The 16,296-nt window shown below is 45.7% G+C and overlaps 1 protein-coding gene across 1 annotated transcript in view; it reads right to left on the reverse strand.

Moving 5' to 3' along the window:
* The window catches only part of LOC149326092 (cytochrome P450 3A4-like), a 174,260-nt gene that overhangs the window by 112,834 nt on the left and 45,130 nt on the right, over positions 1 to 16,296 (reverse strand). The gene's annotated exons all lie outside the window — the stretch shown is intronic.

The following is a 16,296-nucleotide window of genomic DNA, read 5'->3' on the forward strand; positions in this document are numbered from 1 at the left end:
AAGTCGCCGGCGTGTGTGCCTCGACGCAGCAGTGGAAATGTGGAAAGAGAAAATACATGCTCTGTTGTGGATTGCAAGAATTGCGACAAACAGTTAAAGGGGCGGGATGCGATCGTTTGCGAGCTTCACGGAACCGAACTGCACAAGGACGTACTGCCCCTGTTCGCGCCCGTTGGACGTCCACCCTTTCCGAAGGGGCGAACGCAACACACATGTTCGCCAGCGCTAGACAGCGAATATAGAAGGAAATGTCTCGATCTTATCTTGGAAAATCTGCGGGGGTAAGTGCGCAACATAGCCGCATGAACAAGCTGTCCCGCCACCGAAACGTCACAAAAAAAAACGACACGCTCCTATACCGCTACTGCATATTATGCAGTGCATAGCCGTGCGAGCGGACAACGCTTACCGTCAGTTCGTGTATTACACACCGTCTTGGTGCTACTGTTGAACTTCGCTCCAAGTAGCGCGGTTTTCGTGGACTACAATCGGAATAAAGCATTTGTGTTATGGCTGCTGTGCTCTGCGGTTGTCACTTCCTCGCGATCCATGCGAGAGAGTGCCGCCGCGGTGGCTCAGCGGTTATGGTGCTCGGCTGCTGACCCAAAAGGCGCGGGTTCGATCCCGGCCGCGGCGGCTGGAATTTCTTTGGAGGAGAAATTCTAGAGGCCCGTGTACTGTGCGATGTCAGTGCACGTTAAAGAACCCCAGGTGGTCGAAATTTCCGGAGCCCTCCACTACGGCGTCTCTCATAGCCTTAGTCGCTTTGGGACGTTAAACCCCATAAACCAAACCAAACCATGCGAGAGAGTCACTAGAACCGGCTGATAACTTGCAACCAACGAGACCTCGAGCATCATCATGTCCGCATATCGAGCATGGAGCATACCACAATTTTATACTATGTGAGGCTGACATAATTGTGAACTTCTTGTAGTGAACGCTCTGCCATGCGCGCGTTATAACAATTATATCGCGGAATCCTTGTAAACGATTGCATGCAAGCTTGAGAAGGCTGCTTGATGCATGGTACTGCTTACATGATTGGGTAACATTTGTTTTATTTATTTTTGTCACCTTCCTTTGTTCAGCAAACCAACAGAAAATATTTTAGGCTTCCTATTCACCTTTAACAGATTGCAAACAAATGAGTACGATGTGCATGTGAGCGTTTTAGAGCAGTCTCCGCATGCATGTACACAATACGACAACGACCTGCGCAGCCGCAGGGTCATTAAACATTGCTGTTTTAGATAATAACAATAAAAAAATATTAAGCAAAGCCTTCACCTGCATTCAGGCGATCCACCCGTTGCCTCGAACAGGCGGAGAGCTCAGCGGCTCTTCGCGACATGAAGCCCGATAACGTTTTCACGCCTAAAGTGATCAAATTGGGGTTTTCGCATGTCCTTCGAAGCTTCAGACAAACCACAGTGTCGTCTTCCCACTGCTCTAAAACCGTATCAGCCGAAACATCCGGCGCAGCAGCCGTCGCGACGAGGCGCGCGCCGAGCGGTCAGGAGGCGAGTAATGGCGGCGTGATCACGTGATCAAAGATGGCAGCCCCCATGATACGCCGCTGTAAAGCGTCTATACTGAGCCTCTATTTTATCGGATAGAACATCCTTCCGCAGTGTGCTTTAGGTCGCGCTAGGGCAATAAACTATTTTCTAGCGTGCTCTGCCGTTGCCTCTTTCGTCCGAACCTGCCGTGGCTACGACTCGGCGCCACGGTTTGGGGAAACGTGTCGCGTACGATTGACGCCTGCATGTAGCTGGCAAGGCAGCTCGCAACGGCCGGCTGGACGCAGAGTGACCCCATATATTGTCCTCCGAACGTGGGGCGAACTAGGCAATTGAGCAGTGTACTTTGTTGGAGCGAACTACTGTCGTCGCCCTAACAAAGGATGGCAGACAAAAATTTAGGGGACAGTTTGACGGCCTAAAGTGCGTAGAGACGAAGCGACGTCACCACTGGATATCCAGTGGTGACGTCACCACTGGTGACGTCACTACTGGATAACGTCACACACAATGAATAATCACTAAGTAGTTACAATAACTAATTAATTACTAATGACCTATTAATGACTAAATGCTAATTAACTGCTAATTAATTACGCTTAAGCTTCACCTTTAGAAGTGGAACCCGACAGCGTGTTGTAGCGCTGGCACGGAACGTCACCACCCGGAACCAGTGGCGTAGGCAGATATTTTGCTCGGGGGGGGGGGCTCATGTTGCAGCGAGGCCTCCTCATGGATCAAACGCAAGAATAATAACTGCTGAAGTTAAGGCTACTCATGGGCTAGACAAGTGAAAATGTATTTTTTTTTAAATAAAAGAATGCATTCGTATGTCTTAAAAACCGTGGCAGACATAACTGATACCAATGCTTCCATGTTTTTGCATGCCGCTGATGTGAAAAACGTAAAGGCCATAGTGAAGTTCGCGGTGCTGTACTTTGTTTTGCCGCATCCGGTTCTCGTTAGTGGAATGCCCTTTACATTCTTTTTCTTGGGCCCACCGCACAACCGCAGAGAAGCGGGTGAGTCCTACTCAACCCAGCGGGATAAGGGGGGCGCCGGATAGCGGAGGATTACGGGAAAGGTCAAACTCCCTTCAGGAACGGTTTCATTAGGTCGCATCCTGTGTGCACATGCTTGTGGCGAGGCGGACCCGCGTCACAGTGCGTGGCTTTTGTCCCATATCTGCAGCGGCGTGCGTTGACAGCTTGAAGCGCGCAAGCATGATGAGCGACGATGCTGAACAGTTGGGTTTAAATAAATTTTCTTGAACTTGGGTCAACCGGACGTTGGGAAAGTGAGTGTTCGCGAAGCTCGCAGCAGGAAAGCATAATTCTCCAAAATCGTGATGGTAGAAAGTGCGCATATGTGTACAGTGTTTGTCGCGATGAGTTATCTTCTTACCCCAATCATTGATTGGTTGTGTGATCCTTTCCGAATTGTTGATTGGGGATGTTTTCCTTCCCCCAATAATTTATTGGGTGGATGTTTGTGCAGTTACCTGGTTGGTTATTCTCCCCACCGAGGGCGGGGACACAGGGTTTAAAACCAGCTGTTTCGGCAGGCTGAGGGCTGGTTTCGTCAGGTACAACTACGAGTTAGTGAAGTGTAAATATGTTTTCTCCTTGCTTGTATCTTCCTTTGTGTTATTAATTGTTATTAAAAGTTAACCTCTCCAGAAGTATCCTCTAGCAGTGTGACTGAGCAATTTGCAAGACGAATCTGCAAGACGACAAGCTTCCCACAACAATCATCATCAAACTGGTGAACAGCGCAAAAAAGGCGGGACAACAACAAGACAAGCGCTGACTATCAAATGGGTTTATTTAAGGACGGAAGGGTATATATATACAAAAACATAACACAAAGAAGTAAGAAGATAGTGTGAAAAGGGCCGTGAAAATCAAAACTTATGTCACATGTGAAGTGATGTAAGCCAATTCCTTGTTGCTAAGTGCCACGGAAGGACTGCTGATGCATTCTTCACCTTGCCTGTGGATGTGATGCGCTTCCATTGTTTCGCGCGTGAGCTTATCTTTATGGCGGAACAGAACTTCGGTTTTCTTGTACTCCGGTGCGCACTTGCACTTTTTGCAGCGGAACTTTGTGCGCGGAAGCCCTCCGTCTTGTTCCGATTTCCTTTCTTGCTCCCTTTCATGATGGCATTTGCACTTTTGACAATGAGCGGCAACGTGGCTAAGAGGGTCACTTTTCCTTGTGTTTTCATGCTCCATGAGCCTTTTGTTTACACATCTGCCGGTCTGCCCGACGTAAACAGCACCGCAAGAGAAGGGAATTATGTACACCACGTTTCCTGCACATGATACAGAGGGTGAAACATGGCGTACCTGGCAGCCTTCCTTCTTCTCTTCCTTAGCCTGTGCAACCTGCTTGCACATGGAGCTCAGTTTGTGGGGAGGAGCAGAAAACACAACATCGACATCATACCTGCCGGCAACCTTCTTGAGACCGTGAGACAAGCCGTGCGTGTAAGGAACCACCGCTGGTCTTTTCACCTTCTTGCCTTCATTGGGTCGACCATTTTTTACAAATTTTATCAGCTTTTCGGAAGCCCTGGAAATTATTTCATCCGGATAACCATTTGCGCGTAATCTGCAAACCTGCATTGTGATGCTATCAGCAGTCTTCTCATGGCACGACTTTTTGAGAGCGGATTTCAGGCACGATACCGCTATACCTTGTTTTATAAGTTTGGAGTGACACGATGAAAAATTCAACAATGGTTTTTCAGACCTCGGGCAATAATACCAGCAAACATGTCCACGTTCAATAAATAAAGCCAAATCCAAAAACTGAAGCTGATTGCCGCTTGGAACCTCAGTTGTAAACTTGAGGCCGCGTCCGTATTCACTGGAGACCTTCAAGACATCAGCGAGCTTTCTTGGCAAACTGCCTTCATGAGCAATTACCAGGAAGTCATCAACGTACCAAAAGATACGAGTGACCATGCCTTCTGACGCTTTGCTAATATCAGAGTCAACATTGGCAAGAAAGATATTGGCCAAGACTGGAGCAACTCTTGATCCTATGTAAACACCTGCCGCTTGCACGAATGCCTTCCCTTGCCAACCAATCACAGTCGCGGACAGGTAAAACGACAGAATTTCTAAGAAGCTCTCAACAGACACTCCGCATTTGTCAATAAAGGCGCGCTCTTCATTATCCTCGCAAATGCACTTTTTCACAGCGATCATCAAATCACAATGTGGCAAGGAATAATATAGATCAACCACGTCAATACTGAACATCATGCAAGTCCTTGGATTTTTCACATTAAGATAGTCCACAAGCGCTTGAGAGTTCGGCACTAGGAATGGGTCGTGCATGCTCAGGGACGTCAGGTGTTCTTTGAGGTATCCCGACACGGCCCTCTGCCAAGTGCTGCGCTCGGAAACGATAGCGCGGAAGGGTATATTCACCTTGTGCGTTTTGGCGGTGAAAAATACATCCAGGAGCAGTCCCTTTGACTTGGTAACTGATTCAGCCAACTTCATCAAGTTGTGGCGCTGCAAAAGGTCGACGGCCTCTCTCTTTACCTTGGCTCCTTTGAATGAAACCTGCCTGAAGTTCTTGTTCAAGGCCTCGAACGCCTTCTCTTGAAAGGAACCCTCTTGAAGGACGACAAAGCAGCCTTCCTTATCGGCCGTGACTAGTCTGAGGCCACTTTTCATCAGGAACTGCACAGTCTCCTTTGGGTTGCTTCTGTTCCTTTGCGCCTTGTCCGTTCTCGACAGCACGTCCACACATTCTGCAATGCAACGTTGGCGCATTTCTTCAGGAGCGCGGCGAGCAATGCCTCTCGAAAATGCCACCTTCTCAGCAGGTTTCAGGCGAGGTTCCAGGGCGAACTTGGGACCCATCCGCAGCACCGCCTCAGACGTCCTGTCTCAGAGCACTGTCTCAGACGTCCTCTGGAACGCTATTCGGCCGACTCTGCCAAAAAGGAAGAAGCCCAGCAGAGATGAAGGAAGATACATCGATCTCGGCCACAAAGAAATTCCTGAGAGACATAAGGCGGTGCGGCGGATGGGTCCCAAGTTCGCCCTGGAACCTCGCCTGAAACCTGCTGAGAAGGTGGCATTTTCGAGAGGCATTGCTCGCCGCGCTTCTGAAGAAATGCGCCAACGTTGCATTGCAGAATGTGTGGACGTGCTGGCGAGAACGGACAAGGCACAAAGGAACAGAAGCAACCCAAAGGAGACTGTGCAGTTCCTGGTGAAAAGTGGCCTCAGACTAGTCATGGCCGATAAGGAAGGCTGCTTTGTCGTCCTTCAAGAGGGTTCCTTTCAAGAGAAGGCGTTCGAGGCCTTGAACAAGAACTTCAGGCAGGTTTCATTCAAAGGAGCCAAGGTAAAGAGAGAGGCCGTCGACCTTTTGCAGCGCCACAACTTGATGAAGTTGGCTGAATCAGTTACCAAGTCAAAGGGACTGCTCCTGGATGTATTTTTCACCGCCAAAACGCACAAGGTGAATATACCCTTCCGCGCTATCGTTTCCGAGCGCAGCACTTGGCAGAGGGCCGTGTCGGGATACCTCAAAGAACACCTGACGTCCCTGAGCGTGCACGACCCATTCCTAGTGCCGAACTCTCAAGCGCTTGTGGACTATCTTAATGTGAAAAATCCAAGGACTTGCATGATGTTCAGTATTGACGTGGTTGATCTATATTATTCCTTGCCACATTGTGATTTGATGATCGCTGTGAAAAAGTGCATTTGCGAGGATAATGAAGAGCGCGCCTTTATTGACAAATGCGGAGTGTCTGTTGAGAGCTTCTTAGAAATTCTGTCGTTTTACCTGTCCGCGACTGTGATTGATTGGCAAGGGAAGGCATTCGTGCAAGCGGCAGGTGTTTGCATAGGATCAAGGGTTGCTCCAGTCTTGGCCAATATCTTTCTTGCCAATGTTGACTCTGATATTAGCAAAGCGTCAGAAGGCATGGTCACTCGTATCTTTAGGTACGTTGATGACTTCCTGGTTATTGCTCATGAAGGCAGTTTGCCAAGAAAGCTCGGTGATGTGTTGAAGGTCTTCAGTGAATACGGACGCGGCCTCAAGTTTACAACTGAGGTTCCAAGCGGCAGTCAACTTCAGTTTTTGGATTTGGCTTTATTTATTGAACGTGGACATGTTTGCTGGTATTATTGCCCGAGGTCTGAAAAACCATTGTTGAATTTTTCATCGTGTCACTCCAAACTTATAATACAAGGTATAGCAGTAGCGTGCCTGAAATGCGCTCTCAAAAAGTCGTGCCATGAGAAGACTGCTGATAGCATCACAATGCAGGTTTGCAGATTACGCGCAAATGGTTATCCGGATGAAATAATTTCCAGGGCTTCCGAAAAGCTGATAAAATTTCTAAAAAATGGCCGACCCAATGAAGGCAAGAAGGTGAAAAGACCAGCGGTGGTTCCTTACACGCACGGCTTGTCTCACGGTCTCAAGAAGGTTGCCGGCAGGTATGATGTCGATGTTGTGTTTTCTGCTCCCCACAAACTGAGCTCCATGTGCAAGCAGGTTGCACAGGCTAAGGAAGAGAAGAAGGAAGGCTGCCAGGTACGCCATGTTTCACCCTCTGTACCATGTGCAGAAAACCTGGTGTACAAAAATTCCCTTCTCTTGCGGTGCTGTTTACGTCGGGCAGACCGGCAGATGTGTAAACAAAAGGCTCATGGAGCATGAAAACACAAGGAAAAGTGACCCTCTTAGCCACGTTGCCGCTCATTGTCAAAAGTGCAAATGCCATCATGAAAGGGAGCAAGAAAGGAAATCGGAACAAGACGGAGGGCTTCCGCGCACAAAGTTCCGCTGCAAAAAGTGCAAGTGCACACCGGAGTACAAGAAAACCGAAGTTCTGTTCCGCCATAAAGATAAGCTCACGCGCGAAACAATGGAAGCGCTTCACATCCACAGGCAAGGTGAAGAATGCATCAGCAGTCCTTCCGTGGCACTTAGCAACAAGGAATTGGCTTACATCACTTCACATGTGACATAAGTTTTGATTTTCACGGCCCTTTTCACACTATCTTCTTACTTCTTTGTGTTATGTTTTTGTATATATATACCCTTCCGTCCTTCAATAAACCCAGTTGATAGTCAGCGCTTGTATTGTTGTTGTCCCGCCTTTTTTGCGCTGTTCACCAGTATGAATGCATACCAACTCGCCCAGATCTCAGCCTTACTAAATCATCATCAACCCAATTCCCTCCACAAGATCCAGAGCGGACTTTCAACTGCCATCAAATTAGCAAGGATACAGGACAAATATTTGTCGTTCAAGAACCTTGACATTTTTGTACATATGGAACAGCCAGGAAAAAATCTCAACGACGCTGTCCTTCGTTCCAGTGTACTGGGCAGCAGCAGCTGTCACCGGTCATGTATTGCGAGTAATTACTCCGAAATTTTAGTCACAACAACGAGCACATGTATAAACAAGGAGTTCTGCAAAATATGCATTAGAAGTGCGAAGATAAAATGGGATATTAGAAATGCGAACAGAGAACTTTATAAAGGACAAAAAGTGCCAATGAAAAAAAAAAGTCACTTTATGTATACACAAAACGTCGCAACAACATATTTAAATACACGTATGTCTCCATTAAATCTACGAATCTAATTATGCTGAATTACAGTGGCAGATCGAGACCGCTCCGTCGGATCGCGTACGGAGCGCGTCGGAGCGCGTAGCTTTGCCACCTCCCATTTTGCGATTGGAATGCCAGTATGGATGGATGGATGGATGGATGGATGGATGGATGGATGGATGGATGGATGGATGGATGGATGGATGGATGGATGGATGGATGGATGGATGGATGGATGGATGGATGGATAGGAGCGCCCCCTTTGAAACGGGGTGGTGGCAATTGCCACCATGCTCAGCTTCTTTCTTTATTATTTTTTTTGTTTACTGTGTTGGCAATTCTCATTAAGATTCTCCATCCCCTTTGCCTACGGTTTCCTACAATTCTAACCTTATGCCACATCTCTGCTCTTCAGCCACCAATCCTCCAATCGCTATTTGCTGACTTCCACTGCAGATTTATTTACATGACCATTGTTATCTTTAAACCGTAGGGCCTCAGAAAGAGTGACTGTGCCTGCATCGACATCCGGATGGATAGCATCACATTTGATTATGAGGTGTTCAATTGTTTCCACAGATCTACCACACACTGCACATGTGTCATCTTCTTCGTTAAATTTCTTTTTGTAGCTGCGCGTTCTAAGACACCCTTATCTAGTTTCAAAAAGTAGGGCACTGCCTCTTGAGTTATCATAGAAAAATTCTTTCCTGATCTGCCTTTTCCAGAATCGATATAGTTCTACACTATGTTTCTTTTCCATTGAATTCATCCAATTTTTAACTTCCGCGTTTTTAACCTGTCGTTTAATGCTCTTTCTTTCTCCGTCCTCATGACCGGCATACTTACTGGTTAGTTTTCTAGTTCTTTTCCGCCACTATGAGTCAACGTTCTTTCTCTATAAATATTTGAATACCTTAGTTGCCCATCTGTTATCGTCCAATTTCCTCAGGCGTTCTTCATATAGTATTTTACTCTTAGCTTCCCGTGCTTCGAACGATGCCCAGCCCATATCCCCTTGTACTGCCTCGTTTGTGGTTTTGCCGTGGGCACCTAGTGCTAATCTTCCAACAGCCCTCTGATTTACGTCTAATCTCGACTGAACTTCTGCCCTTAAGCACAGAACCGCATTGCCGAAAGTAAGTCCCGGCACCATTATTCCTTTCCAGATACCTCTTAGTACTTCATATTTGTTGTACCCCCATAATGCCCTATGTTTCATTATCCCGGCGTCTCTTCGTCCTTTTGCCCTAAGAGCCTGTTCATGCTTTTCCGTGTATATCTGCCCTTCGTTTAGCCATATCCCGAGGTATTTGTATTCGGCCACTTTGGGTATTTCATGGCCTTGTATTGTAAGCACCTGATCAGTTGTATCGTTAAAAATCATCACACCTGATTTAGTTGCGCTAAAACTGAATCCTAGAGCGTCTCCTTCGTCTCCACAGCAATTAACCAAAGTTTGTAAATCTTCCTGGCTATCTGCTAACAGTACAATATCGTCCGCATACATTAAACCCGGGAGTCGCTGCTCAACTACATTTCCGCCTAATCTGTACGACAGATTATAACCCAGATTAGTTTCTTCTAGCCTTCTTTCCATATTTATCACGTAAAGCATGAACAGCAGCGGTGATAGAGGACAACCTTGCCTTAATCCTTTGTGCACCCCTACAGTTGTGGTACTTTTTTTCCCTTCCCATGTAATTTCAACTTCATTATCTCGGTAGATTTCCTGTAGAAAATCAATTACCTCATCACCGATACCTAAATCTTTCAATATGCTCCACAGGAGTTCCCTGTTCACGTTATCGTATGCACCGCTTATGTCTAGAAAGGCTATAAACAGAGGTCTATTTTCCGCCTTAGCTATTTCTATGCATTGGGTAAGCACGAACAGGCTATCATCTAACCGCCTACCCCTTCTGAACCCATTCTGAAGTTCTCCGAGTATCCTATTCCCTTCTACCCATGACTGCATTTTTAATTTCACCGCCTGCATTGCCAGCCTGTACATAACAGATGTTATCGTAATCGGACGGAAGGATTTTATGTTCATCTTATCTCCTTTCCCTTTATAAATCAAATTCATTTTACTCTGTCTCCAGCTGTGCGGAATTTGCTGATTTGTTATGACTGCCTCCAATGCTTTTATCAGCGCGTCCTTGCTTCTTGGGCCAAGTTCATTAATCAGCTTAATTGGAATTTCGTCTATCCCTGCGGATGTGGTTTTAGGAATATTCGCTTCCGCCTTTTCCCAGTTAAGACTAGTCAGTTCTAAGCTGTTCTCTTTTGTGCTGTCCTGTGTTGCCGCCTCACTTGGGGAGATTACCCCATTGGCGTCGCTAAAAGACGCAGCTATAAATGACGTAATGTAGTCCACAGCATCGTCTCCCTCCAAACATTTTCCCTCAGCATCTATAATCTGTTCCTGCTTTCTTTGATTTGTTTTTCCCAACCAGCTTATATGGTTCCAGAATTTTCTTGGCCCCCCTTTATTTGCCTCGCGAACTTCAGCCAGCCATTTATCAGAGGACTGCTTTATTTTAGCCTGGACTAGGACCTGAACTTGCTGTTTCTTTTGTCGATAAGATTCCCATTTTTTTTCTATTTCCTCTACAGATAACTGCGCCCTCTTTGCTTCTCTGTGTTCCCTTGAAGCCACCCGTCGTTGTTCGATGGCCTCCTTAATTTCCATATTCCACCAGCTTCGTGGCTTCCTCTTTCCTCTCCAGCGGTTAACTCCTTTCACTTGTTTCATTTTTGTAGCGATGAGCGCGACGCCAGCGCCGCAGCGGCGAGCCGCGGAAACTAGGCACGCCGCCGGAGCGGACGCCCTGCTAGCTTCGTGTTCGAGTGCGACAGGAGTTGCGCGAGGCGCGATCTCCGCGTTGACAGACGCCGTCTCGGCGAAACAAAAAGGAGGCACTACGAAGGCCGTAATGTAAAACCAAAACCAAAGCGTATGTACAGGATGGTCCACTCTCCGTGAACACGCGAGTATGCGGCCGCGGTCTTCGGAGAGCCAGTGAGCCTGTCGCTACCGTTCACGAAAGAAGTGCCCGACGACGCGCAGGCAAGTTGCTCGCTGCTCGGTTTTCCAGTCTTGCGACTGCGAGACGCAAGCCGCTGAACCAATCAGCGAGACAGTCGAGCTTTCGGCAACGACGCCGCCCACGGACACGCCGAGCGACGAACTGCGCTGCCCCCCGGCCAACGTTTCTCCCTGGCTGCCGTAGTCGTCGCTGAGCCTAACTGTTTTTCATCGATGCCGCAGCTGAGGGAGCTTCGGAATTGGCCAGCGCTGTAGTAAAGGTGCTACTCGCGTCACTGTTTTACTGTGTTCCTCGTCTCATAATAAAATAAAGACATGATCGATTTCTGCGACGCATCCAAAAGCGGAGCTAGCAGAAAGCAGGCCAGCCGCACTGGGCATCAGGAAGAAATTTGACTTTACCGCAGTTATCACTTCTACCAGCAACTCGGTATTGGCCAACGATCCTCAAAAATGATTCATTTTTTACATTCCTCTACTCCAGGGCTTGTTATGAACGCGAACAAAGAATATTAGCGCATTTTTCTGACGCCGGCGGCAGGCATACAGGCCGGCAGCTTCGCACTCGCAGTTCATTTCAGACGAATCTTCACTGCTGGACTCTGAGCTTTCAGTGCCCGAGTCGGAACTGTCACTTCCTTGAAGCAAAATTAGTGGCGCACGGCTCGAAGCAAGATCATTGCCGTCCACTGTTGACTTGAAAGTGCCCGGCTGTCCCGGCTCGCCCGGCTCACCACGAAGCGACGACAGGAACGAAGCGGCTGTTGCCGGTCGCGGCAGGAAGCAGACGCGGCGGAAAAGAAAACGTCATGCGAGGTTCCGGTCAAATCCGCCGATTTCGGCGGATCAAGTATCGCTGCTCCACGGAGCGATCCGGGATTTACGCCTGATCCCGATCTGCCATTGGAACATACAACTCGCGCTCCCATTTTACCATTGGAATACGACTGATCCGAACCGAGCAGAAAAACTTAATCCCGATCTGCCATTGGAATTCAACATAAGCAAAAGTCACTGTATATAATGCGTCTAACAAGGCAACTAAACACCTTGCGCAATCGCAGTTAGTAAACTTTACATACGGAAAGACAGACGATCCAGGCAAGAAGAAAACTATGATAGCTGAAGTCGCGATATGTACTTGGGCCATCTGCAGTCGCGACAGCACCATATGGTTAGAATAATAGAGGAACAATACAGAAATCAATAAGAAAGTACGTATATTTTAAGCGCCTGCACGCCGCCAATTATTATGCACCCATAGTTACAGAAGGGCATTCCTTTGGTTCAAAGAAAAAGTAAAAGCCGTTAGCTAAAAAGGAAAGAGAAGGACAAACGGAAGCCACGAATGATGCCGCGAGTTGAAATAACCAATATCCGAATGTGCATGTTGGGAAACGCCGCGTGGGCAGGGCTTTCAAAAAGCAAGACCACTCAAGATCGGTTATTGATGTCCTCAAAATTTTCGTATTCGCATGGTAATTTGACCATGATACTAACTTATAACATGATAACTAACAAATAAATTGTAAAAATGCACTCTACCACAAGTTTATTAAGACCAAGGATCCAAGCGTTTAAAGGAATATAAATCATTTAGAAACAAACTAAACAGAAAATTAAAAGTGCATAGAAAATTCTATTTTCATGCCGAATTTGACAGCTGCTCGAATAAGCCTGATATTTTATGGCAGAAGCTAAATACCCTCTTGAATCGTAGGAGGTCATCTCCGCGCGCAGAAACGCTGCTTGTTGGTGGCAAAGAAATATCGGGGAGTGCTCTAGCAAATACGTTTAACGATTATTTTGTGGGCTGCTCCAATAGTTGTGCATCGACTGATATTTCGACATTACTGCCTGATAGAAACCAATTTTCACTTTTTTTTCGCCCTTTTACGGAACTTCAGGTACAGTCAGTTTTTCTTTCACTCAAAAATAGCTCAAGTTGCGATGTAGAAGGCATGCAGGTCCGGCCAATCCAATATGTGCTCGATATTCTTTCTCCATATCTCACTTGTATCTTCAATATGTCTTTGGCGAGCGCTATCTTTCCGAGGAGGATGCAGATTGCAAGAGTTTGGGTCCTGTTTAAGAAAGGTGACGTAAACGATATAAAAATTACAGGCCTATTTCCATTTTACCGGTCCTATCCAAGGGATTAGAGAAGCTAATATATATGCAAATGTCCAATTTTTTCGATAAGCATAATCTTATTTCCTCTGCCCAGTTTGGATTTAGAAAACGCCGATCGACGGAATTAACACTACTTGAGCAAAAAGAATTTATTGTGTCGCAGTTTGACAACAAGAATTTTGTGCTCGGCCTTTACATAGGTTTCACTAAAGCTTTTGATTGCATTCATCATTCTGTATTACTTGAAAAGCTTGAGACTTACGGCGTTCGAGGACACAGTCAAAATCTCATAAAATCGTACTTAGATCATCGCCATCAATATGCACAAATAGAGAACTGCCGTTCAGATTTGAAACAAATCAACAGAGGTGTTCCTCAAGGCAGTCTTCTTGGCCCGTTCCTTTTTATAGTCTATATAAATGACTTAGTTCATATCTACAGAGACGCAAAATACATTTTATACGCTAATCACGCTAGTATATTTTTTGATCACCTGAACCTAGTAGCCTTCAGAATAAAGCCAACTCTGCTCTAAGATCCCTTCATAAATGGTCCGCAGCAAACAGTCTACAAATCAATACAAAAAAGACAAAAGCCATAATTTTCAGGCCGAAATCGAAGCAAATAAACAGCAGCCTAATCACCCTTCTTTACGAGAACGAAAAAATCGAAATAGATAGTAGTGTTAAAGTACTTGGCGTTATCTTCACTCAGAAAATGCTTTGGGATGCGCACATTGAATCTGTTTCAGGGAAGCTATCTCGTGTTGTTGGTATGACGGCGAGACACAGAGCTATATTACCTTTCAATATAAAGCTTCTTATTTACAATAGCCTCTTTTTTTTCTTCTTTGTATTATTGTGCATTGGTATGGGGTACCACGACACGTACAAATCTTGAAACAATACATATACTGCAAAAAAAAAAATTGTTCGAGAACTTTTTAATGTACAGAGGGCAAAATACATGCCTAGAACAACCAAACTCTGTGTTCCGGAGCTCCCAAAGCCGCTGCAACGAAGAAGGCAAAAAATGACGATGAAAATCTATGAGTTTAACAGCCCATGTTTACATCCAGGCCATTTTTAACCAAATCTAATCGCTAGTTATCGCGTGTTACCCCCGAAACACGCTGAGAGCGTGTTCTAGAGATGCGTTTTGCCCTCTGTACCGTATCATTCCCATACTTCAGAGCTATTTTCGAAAGCAAACATAATACGCGCGTTTAATCTTTAACTATAAGTTAAGTCTGGCTTTCAAACGGGAGGTGAAAGAAAATCTCAAGTTTTTTCATGAATTATCTGATCTCGATAAAAACGCTAATTCCTACACCACCCGTTACACAGAACCGTGGAAGGTGGTCACTGCGCGGGCAATTTATTCCAGGCAAAAAGTGTCATACACACTGCCAACCCTTTTAAATTCATTCCACAAATCAGTTATAGATTTGCATACAATTTCTGTACGAACCCTACGCAAACATTTCATTAACAATCCTTCCTTACAATAACAACTAAAAGTGTTATCTTGCCTTTTATTTACCTCTTGTGACTATCAAGTGTGCGTGCATTAATTTTGAATATTGTGCTTTCTGGGAGTTTTTTTTTTGCTGTTGTTCTATCGCTGCCTGCATTGTAGGGAGGCTGCGGGCTTCACTCAAGTCGCTTGTTGTCAAGCGGCTTTTATCCGCAGTCTCCCACATCACTGATGGAAATAAACAAGTTATTATTATTATTATTATTATTATTATTATTATTATTATTATTATGCGTGTCTTGCGTGACTCCAGGTGCATGGGCGTTGGCATGAAATCAAACTCGAGTTAGCAATGTTCGCGCCAAAATGTCTTTTCTAGTCTGGAAAAGACATTGTAGGTGACAAAATCCAGAATGACTTGCGGCGCCGGTGGTCGTTTTGGTCAGCGGTGCGTGACAGTTTGGCAAAATTTCGGGGGGGGGGGGGGGCTGAAGCCCCATAAACACCCCCCTGGCCACGCCCCTGCCCGGAACGCCACCACTCGTTCGGCGCGATGCCTTGCCGATTGGAAACACCGTTGAACGCAACGCTTTTCGAGGAAAGGAAATGTGGAGTAATTCTCTGTCATCTCGTCGGACACCCAAACCGCACCGTACAGGAAGGGAGGAAGTGGGAGTGAAGGAAGAAAGAGAAATCCTTAATGAAGAAAATGGAAACTGTATTTGAGGAAAGGAAATTACGCAGTAACTGTCTCGCATACATACATACATACATACATACATACATACATACATACATACATACATACATACATACATACATACATACAGGAATTTTATTGCAAGATATATATACACAGCACATAGCGTGTGCCCGCAGAAGCGCAAGCGCTTGTGGGCGGGCCACGGCAGTCACAACAGCATGCGGTGAATACAAAACGCTGAAAGTGCACACTTTACAATCCATAAAGAAAAAGAAGAAGAAGAAAGAAGGAAAAAAAAGCAATAACACAAAGTCGAAATATTACATATAGTTCAGTCAACAAATTTAGCGATTGAGAATTATGTAAAGCAAAGAAAATCTACAGTTAATAAATGGAACACAAATTTAAAAACAAGATAGAAATTACAAAGCAAATCAGTATTTCCTTTCTTTGAAACTTTCAAACCACGCTTGCAGTCCAGATTTCACAGCCGTCAACGAATCACAACCAAACATCTGAGCAGGTAGTTTATTAAAATGGTAGGGTATATAGAACTGTCGTGTCCTTTTACCATAATGTGTGTAAACCCTGGGAACTTTATAACGCGCTATATGCCTAAGTGATTCTGGTTTTTTATCTGGCTGTTTAAACTGTGCTGAAAAGTAATTTCTCAGAACTACCACCCGTAAGTACAAGTCATGCAGAGGAATAACTCCTGCTTTAACCATTCTGGTGTTATGGTCGGACTTCTCGTGAGCAGTGCCATACAATAAATTAGTGGAGATTCTGCACAGGAAACTA

This window comes from Amblyomma mixtum, chromosome 10, assembly GCF_055824585.1.
Source record: "Amblyomma mixtum isolate Tamu chromosome 10, ASM5582458v1, whole genome shotgun sequence".
Lineage (NCBI taxonomy): Eukaryota > Metazoa > Arthropoda > Arachnida > Ixodida > Ixodidae > Amblyomma > Amblyomma mixtum.